This window comes from Populus alba, chromosome 1, assembly GCF_005239225.2.
Source record: "Populus alba chromosome 1, ASM523922v2, whole genome shotgun sequence".
NCBI classification, from domain to species: domain Eukaryota; kingdom Viridiplantae; phylum Streptophyta; class Magnoliopsida; order Malpighiales; family Salicaceae; genus Populus; species Populus alba.
The window spans coordinates 49006488-49019752 of record NC_133284.1 but is presented as its reverse complement, the minus strand read 5'-3'; the positions used below and the strand labels follow the sequence as shown (position 1 = coordinate 49019752).

Below are 13265 nucleotides of genomic sequence, written 5' to 3'. Positions count from 1 at the left end.
AACCAGGTAAAAAAACCTTCTACTAGTCACTTACTGTAAGAAAGAGCTCTCAATCAAGAGAAAGAAGCTCCCAGTTGTAGTGAGAGAAGTTGTATACGTGCTTTGCACCGTGTCTTTGTTCTCCTCTTATTGTGCAACGTTCTTCTTTTCTTGTTCTCTACTCTCTAGAATTCTTCCTTCTGTCACTGTTAGACAATTGACATTTTTAACTCTAGTGTTTCATGTTGTTTAATCAAGTATTGTTTCTTTTCTTTTCTTTCATTTCTGTTTTGATTTTGTTAAAGTAAATCCCTTGTTTTTCTGATGTTGTTGCTGAGATTAGTGGCAGCATATTCTCCACTACAGTTAGTGGCTAGTGACAGCAAATTGTCCACTACAGTTAGTGGCTGATAACTAGGGATGTTTGTTGTATTTAAAGACATGCAGTTAATGAAATACTCACTGAGACATTTTATCAAACACCTTGTGTGTAATTCGTGTTCTTCAATACCAGCATTGTTGTTCTTGATTGTGCATCCCTTCACCTGCACAAAACACAGCAACACAATTCTTAACAGTGGTATCAGAGCATCTCAGATCTTACAGGACCAAAACACCTTTTTTTTCAAAATCTCAAAAATGACATCCAACAACTTACTTTTAAACTCCCCCATTATATTTACTGGTGAAAACTACCATATTTGGTCAGTGAAGATGCAAGCTTTTCTTGAAGCTTATGATCTTTGGGAAATTGTTTCCGAAGACAAACCAATAGCTCCCTTACCAACAAATCCCACTATGGCTCAAATCAAGTTCAGCAGTGAGGAAAAGGCAAAGAAATCCAAGGCAAAATCAATCATCCAAAATGCTGTGGCAGAAAGCTTTTTCTACAGAATTATGGCATGCAATTCAGCCAAAGAGGCTTGGAACAAACTAAAAGAAGAATACCAAGGCAGTGACAGAACAAGGCAAATGCAAGTGCTGAATTTGAAGAGAGATTTTGAGGCACTTAACATGCAAGAAGATGAAACAATCTCTAAGTATTCTGATCGAATTTCACTAATTATCAACAACATCAGATTACTTGGAGAAGACTTTCCTGACAGTAGGATTGTGGAGAAGGTCCTTGTGACTCTTCCTGAGAGGTTTGAATCCAAAATCTCCTCTCTAGAAGAATCAAAGGACCTCAGTAAAATCTCATTAGGTGAACTAATGAGTGCTCTTCAAGCACAGGAGCAACGAAGAACAATCAGGCAAGACAGATTGACTGAAGGAGCCTTTTATGTGCAAAAACAACAAGCTGGAAAGGAAAGAAGTTGCCTAATCTGAGATTCAAAGGCAGAAATGAAGGGGGCAACACTAGTGAAGCTTCAAAACAAAAGAAGTTTCCTCCTTGCACTCACTGCAAAAGAAACACACATTCAGAAAAATATTGTTGGTGGAGGCCAGATGCAATTTGTGGAAATTGCAAGCAATCAGGGCACATCACAAAGGTCTGCAAGTTCAAAAAAATCAGATCCAAAAACCTCAACAAGCTCACCTAGCAGATGAAGTTGATACACAGGAGGAGCAATTCTTTGCTGTCACTTGTTTCTCAACAAATGATCCAGCTGATACTTGGCTTATTGACAGTGGATGCACACATCATTTGTGCAATGATGCTGGAATGTTCAAAACCCTTGATGAATCTTACAAATCCAGAGTAAAGGTTGGCAATGGAGAATTTCTGGAGGTCAAAGGCAGAGGGTCAGTAAATGTTCAAACAAGTTCAGGTATCAAAATCATTCCTGATGTGTTATTTATACCTGAAATCAGTCAAAATTTGTTGAGTGTTGGACAAATGACGGAGAAAAACTATTCTCTTCAGTTTAAGGATCATAAATGCATTATCTTTGATCCTTCTGGAGAACAAATGTTCTGTGTAAAGATGAAAAACAGAAGCTTTGTTGTTGACTGGGATAAAGTATCCAATCATGCATATGTGAGTGTTACTCAGGATGTTTCAAATCTTTGGCATAAAAGATTTGGACATTTCAATCAAAAGGGCTTGTCAATTTTGAAACAAAAGGAAATGGTTGAAGCATTGCCCACATTGAATGGTGAGATTCAATTGTGTGAAACATGTCAACTTGGCAAGCAATCAAGGCCACCATTTCCTAAAAGGCAAGCATGGAGAGCCAGCCAAAAACTTCAGCTCATCCACACTGACGTGTGTGGACCTATGAAGACAGCCTCATTATGTGGTAACAAGTATTTCATTCTCTTTATTGATGATTATACTAGGATGTGTTGGGTGTATTTCATCAAATTTAAGAGTGAAGTATTTACAATCTTTCAAACATTCAAAGCTTTAGTTGAGAATCAAAGTGACATGCTAATTAAATGTTTAAGATCTGACAATGGTACTGAATATACTTCAAATCAGTTTCTTGAGTTTTGCAACAGCAGAGGCATTGTGCACCAGTACACTACACCATACACACCACAACAAAATGGTGTATGTGAGAGGAAGAACAGGACAGTAATGGAGATGGCTAGATGTCTCTTACTTGAAAAGAAAATGCCAAACAAATTATGGGCAGAGGCAGTCAATACCTCTATTTACTTGCTGAACCGACTTCCAACCAAAGCACTGGAGGACAAAACACCATACGAAGGCTGGAATGGTGTTAAACCTGCTGTAGATCATCTTCGAATCTTTGGCAGCATATGCTATTATCATATAGCTGAGCCAAAGAGGAGCAAACTTGACAACAGAGCTCAAAAGGGAGTTCTTGTGGGTTATGGAATAACAACCAAAGGATACAGAATTCTTTGCTTACAAACAGAGAAGGTAATTCTCAGCAGAGATGTGAAGGTTGATGAAGCAATCACATGGGATTGGGAACATCAGAAAAATATGATTTCTGATCAACCATTCACCATTCAGCCCCAGCCAGTAGCTGATGAATCAGTGGATGATTTTCCAATTAGAGGCACAAGATCATTGGAAGATATTCACCTAAGATGCAACATGGCAATCCTAGAACCAACCAGCTATACTGAAGCTCAAGAATTTCCAGCATGGAGGAGAGCAATGGAGGCAGAAATGGAAATGATCAACAAAAATGCAACATGGCAGCTGATTGAAAGGCCTAAGCATCGCAAGGTGATAGGTGTAAGATGGGTTTTCAAAACAAAACTCAATTCAGATGGGTCAGTATGCAAACACAAGGCTAGATTGGTGGTAAAGGGCTATGCTCAGCAATATGGTGTGGACTACCTAGAGACCTTTGCTCCAGTAGCAAGGTATGATACTATTAGACTTCTCATTACACTTGCAGCACATAACTCTTGGCAGATTCACCAACTTGATGTCAAGTCTGCCTTCTTGAATGGATTTCTTGTTGAAGAAATCTTTGTAGAGCAACCCGATGGGTATGCTGTTAAAGATAAAGAAGATCATGTGTATCTACTTAAGAAGGCCTTGTATGGGTTGAAACAAGCTCCCCGAGCTTGGTATGACAGAATGGACACACATCTGCTTCAACTTGGGTTCAGCAGAAGCCAAAATGAAGCAACTTTGTATGTGAAATCATGTGGTAACCATTTTCTAATTGTATCTATTTACGTAGATGATATGCTTATCACAGGAAGTGAACTTGGAATGATCCAAGAGTTCAAAGATGAAATGAAGAAGATGTTTGAGATGTCTGACCTTGGAATGATGAATTACTTCCTTGGAATGGAAGTGATGCAATCCAGCAATGGCATTTTTACATGCCAAAAGAAGTATGCTTCAGACATCCTAAAAAGATTCAAAATGGAGGATTGTAAACCAGTGGGGACTCTTATGACAACAAGTATCAAGCTTAGCAAGGATGATGAATCTGAAAAAGTGGATGAAAGTTTGTATAGAGGCTTAATTGGCAGCCTTCAATATCTTACAGCAAGTAGACCTGACATATTATTTGCTGTGAGTATTCTTTCAAGGTTCATGCATTCTCCAAGGGAGACTCATTTCATTGCAGCAAAAAGGATACTTAGATACATCAAAGGTACCATTGATCTTGGTATTTTCTGTCCAAGATCATCAGAAGGGTTGTGGAACTAAAAGGCTATACTGACAGTGACTGGGGAGGCTGTGTTGATGATTCAAGAAGCACTTCAGGGTATTTATTCTCACTCAATTCAGGTGTCTTCACCTGGAGTTCAAAGAAGCAAGAGACAACAGCTCAATCCACTGCAGAAGCAGAGTACATTGCTGCTGCCGCTGCTGTCAACCAAGCAATTTGGTTGAGGAAAATGTTAAAGGATTTGGGACATGAACAGGTTGAAGCTACTAAAATCATGTGTGATAACAGTTCTGCAGTATCAATTTCAAAGAATCCAGTCTTTCATGGACGTACAAAGCATATCAAAATCAAGTTTCATTTTATAAGAGAAGTTCAACAATCTAATGAAGTGATGCTGATTCATTGTTCTTCCGAAGAACAACTTGCAGATATATTTACCAAACCACTACCTAAAGAGAGATTTGAGACATTAAGACAAATGATTGGAATTTGTCGTCAAAATGTCAAGGAGGAGTGTTAGACAATTGACATTTTTAACTCTAGTGTTTCATGTTGTTTAATCAAGTATTGTTTCTTTTCTTTTCTTTCATTTCTGTTTTGATTTTGTTAAAGTAAATCCCTTGTTTTTCTGATGTTGTTGCTGAGATTAGTGGCAGCATATTCTCCACTACAGTTAGTGGCTAGTGACATCAAATTGTCCACTACAGTTAGTGGCTGATAACTAGGGATGTTTGTTGTATTTAAAGACATGCAGTTAATGAAATACTCACTGAGACATTTTATCAAACACCTTGTGTGTAATTCGTGTTCTTCAATACCAGCATTGTTGTTCTTGATTGTGCATCCCTTCACCTGCACAAAACACAGCAACACAATTCTTAACAGTCACTTATGGCAAAATCAAAGAACAAATCTTTGATTCTTAGGTCTGTTTAGGGCGACTTCAAACTTCAAGTCTCCCGCCAAGAGTCTGCTTCGCGCACGTCTAGTGCACAATCTCGCAACCGCTCTCCTATTCAACAAGACCCCATGTCCTCTTCTCACACCTTCACCCGTCCTTGAACTAGGGTGGTTTTCGCCGATCTCGCTGGTCCATCTCACTGGGCTAAGGTTTCTTCCAAGCGTAGGAAGAGAGCCATGTAGAAGAACAATCCTACTATACATTCACCTCCCTTGTCAGCTACTTGTGATCGCAATGAAGGTTTCTCTGGTAGCTCCAGATCGAGCTACCAGAGAAACCTAGAGGTTTTTACCTGGATTCAGGCAACCTCAACCCAGGACTGAGTACCAACTATCCTCCTCTTCCAAATTCTAAAAGGGGCCTCTCTATTACAAGTCCTTCTAGTGCTTCTCCCTCCTGTGTGTATTACCTCTTTACCATCCATGGAGAAAGATCAGACTTCATCTAGAAGTCACCGGTGTTATAAAACCTCTAGGCAAAAAAATCATAAATTAACTAGTTTCATGTAAAACAAAAACAAATCACAAATCTCGATCGGGTGATTAGAAAATTCTGAAAGTTTGTGTGGAGCCTTTTAATATGATGTTGTAGATTGGGTTAAAATTTCAAAACATTTGGATAAATTCAAAAATTTGATGAAAATTCACAATTTGACTAGTTTTACATTATTGAATATAATTTCAATCCGACTATCAGATTGAGCTGAAGTTTTATGAGAAACCTTAAAATATATTGAATAAAATCTTGCTAAAATTTTAGGATGAACAAAGCTTGGTAGTGCTAGCAAAAAATAAGGATCGTCAAATAGAAGCAAAAAGACTTATTAAGGGTAAAATGGTTATTTGCTATTAAAAATAAAACAAATAAGCTCTCCTTTTCTTTTATAAGCTGTCGACTGGGTAGAAGCAAAATATGAAAATAAAGAACATAATAGAACATAACATGAGAGAAAGAGAGAAGAGTAATGAAAAAAATAAGAAAATTAAGAGAATGACCTTGTAAACTTGAAAGTTCAACTTATAAAACATTAATCTAAGGAAGAATCAAGTGAAGGAATGAGGAATTAAGATAGGGAATTTGGCCACACTAGGAGGAGAAGAGAAGTTGGGAGAACTTAGATTGATAAGCATGAAAAATTAAGATTCTTACTTAAATGAAGTGTTTTTGAGTTTATTTGAGTAAGTTATCAAACAATGACAATTAAATTTGATTTAATTTCTTATATTCTTGACTCTTTAAATTAGGGTTCTTATGAGAATTTAGGGGTTTTGATAAAAGTAGTAAACATGATGGAATTGAGGAGAATAGTATAGAAATAGTGAATGTAAATAGTAATTAAGAAAGACATTGAATATGTTTGAAGAAATGAACTTGTAACTAAGGATGAGGAAATAAAGGAATGAGGCTTTGATTGTTTTATGTTTGAGAAATGATGTTCTTTATCTTATTTGAAGTATTTAAAATATGAGCAAATGAAGAAACATCATAAGAATGTGAAAAGAAGGAATAAATAAATGGTAGGAATAGTTCATGGAAGAATTCTTTAAGTGAGTTAAAAGAAGAAAATTGATTAAAACTAGATGTTGAAAATGTGGTGACAAATGAATGAAAAGTTTGGTGCAAAACCTAATTAAATAAAAGATATTAGGTGCCTCAAATTTAGGCACATAGGATAAATATTAATGGATTAATAATATAATGCAATTTGATTGATTCAGGAGTTGTTTCAGGTGTAGGGCATCAAGCAGGAGGAGCTGGGCCATCACAAGCAGGCAGTAGGTGATTCATCACTTTCTTTTAAAATTCTAAGTTTCATTATTAGCTATGAGTTGTTTATGACATATTGATATGGAAAAAGTAAAAGAAGAAACTTGCTGGTATTATAATTAGGATGTTGGGTAATTCGTATGGAATTACCACTTATATTTGTTATTGAAAGAGAATAGTTGGATGTTGGGTAATTCATATGGAATTACCGGTTAGATTAGCTATGATAAAGAATAGACGGATGTTGGGTAATATGTATGAAATTATCGGTTAGATTGTTGGATATCGAAGAGGGTTAGCCGGGTTTGAGGTAAAATTATGAATGACCATATTGAAAATTAAGCAATGAGTGTTGGTTACTGAGGTCCTATAAGTATAGGATTAATAAATTATGAATGGGTTATTAATGTTGATATATGTAGTAAGTTAGTGATGATAGACAATTTGATATATTTTAAAGAATTGTGAACATAATAATTTTTTATCATTTTTAATGTGTTATCTTCCTTATTTCTTATTAATGTTATGTATACAGGTATTTCACGAGGTGATGCAGAGTGTTAAATACGGGTTTTGTGTTTAAATCTTTTTTTTATGGGATGTAATATCTTTTGCTTTATTTGTAATTTGTATTATATGTAGATTTTAATATATGTATCCTAAATATATTTGCTTTTGGTATTTATACATTTAGAAAGTATGAGTAAGGAACTACTATTAGTAAACTATTCAAAAATAATACTTAGTATTTATAATTATGCATGTTTAAAAGATGGATGCATGTTAACATAATAATTAGTTTCAATATGAATCCTTTGAGTTTATATTTGTATGTAGTTAATGTTTTATTTTAAGAGAATATAATTGTTATGTTTTACTTGTTGATGATGTAAGGTTGAGAAAGCACAACGAAGTATCGCTATATGAAATATTATATGATGTGATGGGATATGATCTAGGATGGTTGGATCGAAGTGGAAGATTTGAGTATTGTAATTGAATGAAGTCTATTGGATAACTTAATAACATAAGCTTAATAGCTTATTTATACATAAATTGAGAGGTAGCAGGTAGTGGTGGGTGGAAATTAGGTGGCAGTAGGTGGTGGTGGTTGATATTAGGTGGATATAGGTGGTAGTAGGTGCTTGATTGTGTTTACCACAACAAATCCCCCCTTTAAACTCAATCGAGGGATGTCATACCAAGCATAAACTTCAATCTGATGAATATTTCTCCCTTTAATGGCTTTGTAAAGATGTCTGCAACTTGATCATTTGTTTTGCAGGATATCGGTTCAACTTCTTTGTTCTTCACATGCTCTCGGATAAAATGATGACGTGTATCGATGTGTTTACTTCTTTCATGATACACTGGATTCTTGGCTAATGCAATCGCTGATCGATTATCAATATAAATCTTTGTAGGACTTTCTTGAGGAAATCCCAAAAACTTCAGCATATTCCTTAACCATATCAAATGGCATACAACTGACTTGGCAGCAACATACTCAGCTTCACAGCTTGATAACGTTACTATTGATTACTTCTTGGATGACCATGTGAAAGATGTATCTCTCATGAAAAAAACAAATCCTGTTGTGCTTTTCCTTTCATCCAGATCTCTACCCCAATCACTATCCGAGTAGCCAATAAGATTGAAGTTTTCACTTGAGGTATAAAACATACCTTCATTTATTGTTCCTTTGATGTAGCGAAGAATTCTCTTAGCTGCATTCAAGTGAGACTGGTCTAGTGTCTCCATATATCTGCTGATGAGTTAGACTCCGTAGAGTATATCTGGTCTGGTACATGTCAAGTACCTTAAGCTTCCTACTAAGCTTTTGAAGTAAGTTAGATCAACATTTCCAACTTTACTCTTCCTCAATTCTACTCCATTCTTAACTGGAGTTGATACCAGATTACAGCTTTCCATCTTGAACCTTTCAAGAATATCTTTGGCATAACCGCTTTGGGATACAAAAATCCCTTCTTCTTTATGCGTTACTTCCAAGCCAAGAAAATGTGCCATTAGTCTAATGTTTGTCATCTCAAACTCCTGTACAATGCTTTTCTTGAAGTCTTCAAACATGGTAGGATTGTTGTCGGTGAATATCAAGTCATCAACATATAGGCACGCAAATAATATGCTGCCATCTGCTTCTTTCTTCACATATATTGCGTGTTTATATGGACATTTTTCAAATCCATTATCTTGAAAATACCTATCAATTCTAGTATTCCAAGCACGCGGAGCTTGCTTCAAACCATAAAGAGCTTTCTTCAACTTGTATACTTTGCCTTCATTTTCAGCTTCAATATATCCAAGTGGTTGTTCAACATAGATCTCTTCTTCTAGAAAGCCATTCAGAAATGCTAACTTCACATCGAGTTGATAGATCTTCCATCTATGTTGTGCAGCTAGTGAGATTATCAGTCTGATTGTCTCTAGCCTGGCTACTAGAGCAAATACTTCTCCATAGTCAATGCCTTCTCTCTGTTTGTAGCCTTTAGCCACTAATATGGCTTTGTATCTTTACACTTCTCCTTTTGCATTCTTCTTCGTCTTGTAGACCCATTTGACACCTATTGCTTTCTTGTTTTCTGGTAGATTAGTCAGCTTCCAGGTATCATTCTTCTCAATGGCATGTATTTCTTCATCCATTGCTTTTCTCCATTTCTCTTCTGTGATAGCTTCATTGAAGCTAAGTGGGTAACTATCTGCAAAGAAACAAAACAGAGTTGTATTTTTCATGACTTAAGTGGCATCATACAACTCTTCAAGATTTCTCATCCTTCTTGGTCCTTCTGATAAGGATGCTGATAGTGGTGTTGATGATGATGATTCTGGTGTGTCCCTCCTGTTGAATACAAGGAATATGTGTACTGGACTTTGTGGTTCATCTGCTAGCATAATCGGTTCTTCTGCAAGTACTGTTGGTACTTCTTCATCTTCAAGGATCAAATCAGTGTTGATCCATTTGACTACTTCTTGATCATCATTTCATTGCCAAGATTTATCTTCTTCAAAGATAACATCTCTACTCATAATTACCTTCTTTGTGATGGGATTATATAGCTTGTATCCCATCCTTCTATCACCATATCCGACAAAGATGCATTTATCGCTTTTATCATCGAGCTTTGTCCTTCTTGCATCTGGGATCTTTGCATATGCCACACAACCAAAGACTCGAAGATGAGTAACACTTAGTTTGTGACCACTTCATGCTTCTTCCGGAGTGACACCTTGCAAACTTCTAGTTGGGCAGTGATTCAGTAGATATACTGCACATGATACAGCTTCAGCCCAGTATTGCTTAGGCAACTTCTTTGCTTTGAGCAGACTTCTTGCCATGTCAAGAATCATTCGATTCTTCCTCTCAGCTACACCGTTCAACTGTGGTGTATAAGCTGGTGTTGTCTGATGTCTGATGCCTTGTTGTGTACAAAAGGCTTCAAAATCATTTGCTGTATATTCTCCACCTTGATCAGATTTCACAGTTCTGATCTTATAGCCACTTTGCTTCTCAACAATTGCTTTAAAATCTTTAAAACAATTGAATACTTCTGACTTCCTCTTCAGAAAGTTTATCCACGTCTTTCTGCTAAAATCATCAATAAAAGTAAGAAAGTACCTATTTTGTCCAGTCGACATAAGCTTTATTGGGCCACACACATCTGTGTGCACTAACTCCAATGGCCTCTTTGCTTTCCAGTTGACTTCTTTGGCAAAACTGGATCTGTGATGTTTGCTGAGGACACAACTCTCACAGACTTCATCTGGATGATCAATGTGAGGCATACCTTTGACCATCTTCTTGCTTGCAACCATCTTTAAACTTGTGAAATTCAGATGTCCAAGCCTTAGATGCCAGAGCCACTCTTCATTGTTAGTGATGGCACTCAAGCACTTTGCAGCATCATATTGGATGTTTAAAGGAAACATCCTATTCTTGGACATCTTCACATAGGCAATTAATCTCACATTGTAATCTTTGATTATCAGATGACAATTGTTCGTGTAAAGAGTATAGCCTTTCTCTATAAGTTGACCTATACTCAGCATGTTGTGCTTTATGGCTGGAACATAGTAAACATCTGCGATATAGCTATGATCGCCATTCTTCAACTTGATTGGGATATTGCCTTTACCTTTTACTGGAACTTTTGAGGTATCTCCAAATATGACTAGACCTTGTATGGTCTCATCTAGATCACCAAATAGATCTCGTTGGACACACATGTGATTGTTGGCTCCAGAATCTAGATACCAAATATTCTCATGATTCTCCCCTAATACTTGTTGGACTAATAATGTAGCTTGTCCTCTGATGATGGCATCCTCCTCTGCATAGTTGGCTTGTTCACGTACCTCTAATGGAGCTTTCCTTCTACATTCAGTGCTATAGTGGCCAAATTGATTGCAACTATAACACTAGATATTTCTCTTGTCATGGTTATTGTAACCGCCTCCTCTTCCTCTAGGAGTAAATGTTGGTTGTCTCCGGCCTCTTCTAGTGGTGTTTCTACCTCCTCTTCCTCTAAAGCTTGTATTCCAAGATCCTTTTCCTTGTAATCGCTGAAATCCTCCTTTGGATTGATGACTTCTTGCTTGAGTGGTATATCCACTTGTTGAAGTCTCCCTACCCTTCTTGAGAGACAACTTTGATTGTAAGGCATGCTCAATAGCCTTATCTCCATTTTTCTTTACAATCTTTTGCTCATGAGCTTGCAAAGAACTCATAAGCTCATCCATTATCAACTTGTCCACTTCTTTGGACTCTTCAATAGCAACAACAACAAAATTAAATTTTGGATCTAAGGATCTCAAAATTTTCTCAGTAATTCGAGAATCTGTGATGGCTTCTCCATTTCTTCTCATCTGATTTACTATCATTATAATTCTTATGTGATAGTCAGAAATAGATTCTAAGGACTTCATTTGTAATAATTCAAATTCACCTCGCAAAGATTGAAGACGAATCTTCTTGATTCTGTCAGCACCTTTGTATTTTTGTTGGAGAGCCTCCTATATTTCTTTTGATGTTTCAGCGGAAGCAATGATCTCGAATGTATCTTCATTAAGACCTTGATAGATGATGGTCTTTGCTTTGTTGTCTTTCTTTCTGTTGACTTTCAGGGCTTGCTTTTGTGCCTCTTGTAGAGCATCTTCTGCTTCTTTGGACTCTGGTTCATCATAACCATATTGAACAATATTTATACACTCTTGTGAGCCAAGAAATGCCTTCAATCTGATGCACCAACTATCATAGTTGTCTTTGGTCAGCTTCGGGATTAGTGTTTGTGTACTTTATGTAGTCATTTTGCTCTTTGAATGACTATATCACCTTTCTGGGAGCCGAATTTAAAAAACGGACACTGTATATCGATCCGGAATGCTCAAAATAGTAGGGAACCGGTCTGACCTTGTCGCAAATGGGTTAAAAATGGGGTGAACCGGTCAAAAAACCAATTCTATACGGCGGGCGGTTCGCTGGGGTCGAACCGGGAATATTCCAGAAATATTCTGTCAGCTCGGCTAAGGCTGGAAAGCGGCTCGGCGCGGATGACGGCTCGGCTTGAGGCTCGGCTAGGACTCGGCTTAAACGGCTCGGCTCGGCTCAATATATGACGCGCGTGGACGTCACTCGTTGTCTACCTCTAGGTACATGGCTGCGCGTGGGCGAACAGTGCAGAATCTTCAGGCGGCGCGTGTGGGATACCTCCGTCTCCGATGAAGCTGATTCTTGCACCAGGGAGTTCGTATGGATGAGATCTACACTGTGAAAGGATCAAAACTTGTTTTTGAAAATTTTGGTATATGCCAAAACACTTCTGTTTTCTAACGAATGGAGCTCTGATACCAATTGTTGGTGGGAGAAACCACTGGTGGTGACTTTGAAACACATAAAGGGGATAAAACACACGGTTTTATTACAAAACAAGCTTACAAATTACACAACTCACAATCTTAATACTCACCCTCTCTTTTCTCTACTGTGTTTCTTTCTACTCTTTCTCACTCTTAATAACATAAGCTTAACAGCTTATTTATATATAAATTGAGAGGTAGCAAATAGTGGTGAGTGGAAATTAGGTGGCAGTAAGTGATAGTGGTTAATATTAGGTGGATATATATGGTAGTAGGTGCTTGATTGTGTTTACCACAACAATATTGTTATGTACTTGTTATTCAACAATAGGTCTTGTAGCTCAAGTCCTAGTTGTCTAGTTCTGCTCTCTTGTTGCTTTTTTAGCTTGTATGCTGGCTAGCTGCTCTGTGCTAGTTGGCTCTCTCTCTCTCTCTCTCTCTCTCTCTCTCTCTCTCTCTCTCTCTCTCTCTCTCTCTCTCTCTCTCTCTCTCTCTCTCTCTCTCTCTCTCTCTCTCTCTCTCTCTCTACCGATCCCTGCTTGTTGCTTTGCTACTAGTTGTACTAGCTTTGTTGCTGGTGGTGCATACACGCTGCTAGGTTTGTTGTAGCTTCTGGTGCGGTTCTGATATCA

At 37.3% G+C, this 13265-nt stretch overlaps 1 long non-coding RNA gene across 1 annotated transcript; it reads right to left on the bottom strand.

Moving 5' to 3' along the window:
* Window positions 1-263: 263 nt before the first annotated feature.
* Window positions 264-4915, bottom strand: LOC140956050 (uncharacterized). The gene is made up of 4 exons (XR_012171019.1): window positions 4805-4915; window positions 1520-1705; window positions 638-1381; window positions 264-524 (listed from the first exon to the last, which is right to left on the bottom strand). It is a non-coding gene; the product is annotated as an uncharacterized lncRNA (long non-coding RNA).
* Window positions 4916-13265: the final 8350 nt, after the last annotated feature.